Source organism: Rhinoderma darwinii, chromosome 3 (assembly GCF_050947455.1).
Source record: "Rhinoderma darwinii isolate aRhiDar2 chromosome 3, aRhiDar2.hap1, whole genome shotgun sequence".
NCBI classification, from domain to species: Eukaryota; Metazoa; Chordata; class Amphibia; order Anura; family Rhinodermatidae; genus Rhinoderma; species Rhinoderma darwinii.
The window spans coordinates 260,903,716-260,908,800 of record NC_134689.1 but is presented as its reverse complement, the minus strand read 5'-3'; the positions used below and the strand labels follow the sequence as shown (position 1 = coordinate 260,908,800).

Below are 5,085 nucleotides of genomic sequence, written 5' to 3'. Positions count from 1 at the left end.
CTGGCCTGCACATCGACGTAGCACATACGAATTGTACAAAGCCATCTGTATGATGTGCCCGGCCAGCTTCTTATACCACACCGCATGGCGCTGTAGGGCTTCAGGACTTGATTTGACAAGTCCATCCCTCCCATGTACCTATTGTAGTCCAGGATGCAGTCTGGTTTGGGGGTGGCCTTTCCTTCATATATCCTAAACCTGTAGGTATAACCTGATGCACTCTCGCAGCTTATATATCTTCACGCCATACCTTGCCCTCTTACCTGGCAGGTACTGGCGGAATTGAACCCTCCCTTTAAAATGTACCAGGGACTCATCAATAGAAAAACACTTCTCGGGGGTGTATGCTTGGGAAAACCGGGCACTGAAACGGTCTAATAGGGGTCTCCGTTTATACAAACGGTCAAAACTGGGGTCATCTCGGAGTGGGCACGGCTCATTATCAGTATAATGTGAGAAGCGAAGTATTGGCTCATTTATTTATTTTTTTAGGTTCCAGTTCATTTCTGAAGTTGCTTTGAGGGGCCCATATATTAGAAACCCCTATCAAACACCCCATTTTAGAAACTAGACCCCTCAAAGTATTCACAACAGCATTTAGAAAGTTTATGAACCCTTTAGGTGTTTCACAGAAATTTAGAGCAAAGTAGAGGTGAAATTTACTCTTTTTATACCATTTTTTTTTATAACACAAAAGGATTTATCAGAGAAACGCAACTCAATACTTATTGCCCAGATTCTGCAGTTTAGAGAAATATCCCACATGTGGCCCTCGGGCGGTAATGGACTGAAGCACCGGCCTCCGAAGCAAAGGAGCACCTAGCGGATTTTGAGCCCTCTTTTTTATTAGGCACCATGTCCGGTTTGAAGAGGTCTTGTGGTGCCAAAACATTGGAAACCCCCCAAAAGTGACCCCAATTTGGAAACTAGACCCCTTGAGGAATCCATTGTAGTTTTCATGGGGTGCATGCGGCTTTTTGATCAGTTTTTATTCCATTTTTAGGTGGCGTGGTGACTAATAAACAGCAATTCTACTATTGTTTTTGTATACTTTTTTTTTTACAGCATTCACCGTGCGCTATAAATGATATATTAACTTTATTCTGCGTGGCGATACGATTACGGCGATACCAGATGTTTATAGTTTTTTTTTATGTCTTATGGCGTTTGCACAATAAAATACGTTTTGTAAACAATCATTCACTTTTTGTGTTACCTTATTCTAAGAGCCAGAACGTTTTTATTTTTCAATCAATAAAGCCGTGCGAGGACTTATTTTTTGCGTAACGAACTGTATTTTCCATCAGTACCATTTTTAGGTACATGTGACTTTTTGATCTCTTTTTATTCCATTTTTTGGGAGGTGAAGTGACCAAACAATTGTGATTGTGGTACGGTTTATTAATATTTTTTTTTACGGCGTTCACCGTGCGGGATAAATAACAAAATAATTTTGTAGTTCAGGCCGTTACGGACGCGGCGATACCAATTATGTATAGTTTATTTGTTTGTTTATATATTTTTATTAATAATAAATGACTGATAAGGGAAAAAGTGGGACTTTTACTTTTATTACTTTTAAAACTTTTATTTTCTTATTTTTACACATCTTTTTTTAACTTTTTTTTTACTTTATTACTTTGTCCCACTAGGGGACATGAGGGCAGGAGGCTCTGATCGCTATTCTAATACACTGCACTACATGCGTAGTGCAGTGTATTAGAACTGTCAGCTACTCACTGACAGCAAGCATAGTGGGTCCTGACGTTGTCAGGACCCACTAGGCTTCCGTCTATGGCATAGCCGGACGCCATTGTTTGGTGTCCGGTTGCCATAGTCACCATCGCCGGCCGCTGTCGCGTAGCAGGCCGGCGATGGCAGCTTAACCCCTAAAAAGCCGCGATCTCTATAGAACGCGGCTTTTAAGGGGTTAATCAGCGGGGACACAGCGATCGGTCCCCGCTGTAGGAGCTGTGACAGCTGCTGAACAAGACAGCAGCGTCACAGCTCCTGTACGTGTCGGGAGGACGGCCGAAACGGCCGTTACTCCTGAGACGTACTATTACGGCATGGAGCGCGAACGATACAGCTGCCATGACGTAATAGTACGTCAAGGAGCGGGAAGGGGTTAAGGTTGAAATTGGACCTCTAAGATGATTTCATGCAACAAACTCTGCATTTCTATAAATCACCGGTTAGACCATACATGGAATATTGTGTACAGTTTTGAGCACCTGTGTATGAGAAGGACATTGCTGAACTAGAATGCGTGCAAAGAAGGGAAAGCAAGGTAATTAAAGGACCTCATCACAGACGGGGATTCTTTACTGTAAGAGCAGTTCGACGATTGAACTCTCTGCCACATTGAAAAGTGTTTTTTTGAAAAATATAAAATTTCATCATATTTGTACCAGATTCTGGAGATGGAACTTTGATCCAGGAATTTATTCTAATAGCCATATTTGGAGTAAGGGAGGAATTTTTCCCCTAATGACAACATTGGAATGCACTCCAAGACAGTTTTTGCCTTCCTCTGGATCAACACGGCAGGTTTATAGGTTGAATTTGATGGACCTTTTTTCAATATTATCAACTATTCAACTCTGTAACAAGCATGTAACAAAAGTGAGCTTCCATGGCCCGTACGGGGATCGAACCCGTGACCTTGGCGTTATTAGCACCACGCTCTAACCAACTGAGCTAACCGGCCACTTTTACACCAAAGATTCACGTCACGTCAGTAGAAAATACATGCAAACGTGTATTCATATTGATATCCTATTAACCTGAATAATAAAATAAACTTGCAATTTTTACTACTCAAAAAGCATTGGACAAATTGCTTTTGTGTTTTCCATTCCACCCCACAAAGAGTTTTCTTTCAGTACATTATATGGTACATTAAATGCTGCCATTAAAAACAAGAACTTGTCTCGCTAAAAACAAGCCCTTATATGACTATGAGGACGGAAAAATAATAAAGTTATGACTATCGGAATACAAAGAGGCAAAATCAAGATATTATTTTTGTCCTTAAGGTTGAGATTGGACCTCTAAGATGATTTCATGCAATAAACTCTGCATTTCTATAAATCACCGGTTAGACCATACATGGAATATTGTGTACAGTTTTGAGCACCTGTGTATGAGAAGGACATTGCTGAACTACAATGCGTGCAAAGAAGGGAAAGCAAGGTAATTAACCCCTTAATGACCGGGCCATTTTGCACGTTAATGACCAAGGATTATTTTTTGTTTTTCCACGGTCGCATTCCAAGAGTCGTAACTGTTTTTGTATTCCGTCTATATAGCCGTATAAGGGCTTGTTTTTTCCGGGACGAGTTGTATTTTGTAATTGTACCATTTTTAGATGCTTATAACATATTGATTAACTTTTATTAACTTTATTTTAGGAGAGAATTGAAAATAAGCAGCTATTCCAGCATTAATTTTCACGTTATAAATTTACGCCGTTTACTATGCAGCGTAAATAACATGTTAACTTTATTCTATGGGTCGGCACGATTACAGGGATACCAAATGTATAAAGGTTTTATATGTTTTTTCTACGTTTGCACAATAAAAACCCTTTTAGAAAAAAATTACTTGTTTTTGCATCGCCGCGTTCCAAGAGCCGTCATTTTTTTATTTTTCCGTCGATGTGGCCGTACGTGGGCTTGATTTTTGCGGGACAATGTGTAGTTTTCATTAGTACTATTTTGGGGTACATAGGACTTATAGATGAACTTTTATTTTATTTTTTATGGGGGGAATGGGAGAAAAGAGAGAATTTTGCCGTTGTTTTTTGCGTTTTCTTTGGACGCCGTTCATCCGGCGGTTTAATTAATGTGTTCATTTTATTGGTCAAGTTGTTACGATCGCGGGGATACCATATATGTGTATGTGTGATTTGTTTTGACCGTTTTATTAAATAAAACCACTTTTTGGGGCAAAAAAGTAGTTTTATTTGACTTTGACTGTAATTTTTTTTATTTTTTTTTTCACAAACTTTATTTAACGGTTTTACTTTTTTTTTTTTAGTCCCACCAGGGGACTTCACTATGCGATGTGCAGATCGCATATATAATGCTTTGGTATACTTCGTATACCAAAGCATTATTGCCTGTCAGTGTAAAACTGACAGGCAACCTGTTAGGTCATGCCTCTGGCATCGCCTAACAGGCAGATGCTGAAGACAGACCTGGGGGTCTTTGTTAGACCCCCGGCTGTCATGGAAACCCGACGGAGACCCGCGATTTGTTTGCGGGGGCGCCGATCGGGAGACAGAGGGAGTTCCCCCTTCTGTCAAACACATTAAATGCCGCTGTCACTGTTGACAGCGGCATTTAATGGGTTAAACTGCCGGAATCGGCGCGTGCTTCGATTCCGGCAGTTGCAGCAGGAGCCAGGCTGTGTATAACAGCCGTGCTCCTGCCGCTGATCGCGTGGGTAAACTGTCAGTACCCGCGCGATCACAGGACGGATATATCCGTCCTCCTGCGCGAACTAGCAGCTGCTGAGGACGGATATATCCGTCCTTCGGCGTTAAGGGGTTAAAGGACCTCATCACAGATGGGGATTCTTTACTGTAAGAGAAGTTCTACGATTGAACTCTCTGCCACATTGAAAAGTGTTTTTTTGAAAAATATAAAATTTAAAATATAAATAGGACGGAAAAATAATAAAGTTATGACTATCGGAATACAAAGAGGCAAAATCAAGATATTATTTTTGTCCTTAAGGTTGAAAGTGGACCTCTAAGATGATTTCATGCAACAAACTCTGCATTTCTATAAATCACCGGTTAGACCATACATGGAATATTGTGTACAGTTTTGAGCACCTGTGTATGAGAAGGACATTGCTGAACTAGAATGCGTGCAAAGAAGGGAAAGCAAGGTAATTAAAGGACCTCATCACAGACGGGGATTCTTTACTGTAAGAGCAGTTCGACGATTGAACTCTCTGCCACATTGAAAAGTGTTTTTTTGAAAAATATAAAATTTCATCATATTTGTACCAGATTCTGGAGATGGAACTTTGATCCAGGAATTTATTCTAATAGCCATATTTGGAGTAAGGGAG

General features: G+C 40.4%; 1 non-coding gene across 1 annotated transcript; it reads right to left on the bottom strand.

Moving 5' to 3' along the window:
* Positions 1-2,636: 2,636 nt before the first annotated feature.
* On the bottom strand, positions 2,637-2,710 carry TRNAI-AAU (transfer RNA isoleucine (anticodon AAU)). The gene has a single exon. It is a non-coding gene; the product is annotated as a tRNA-Ile (tRNA).
* Between the last annotated feature and the right edge of the window lie 2,375 nt (positions 2,711-5,085).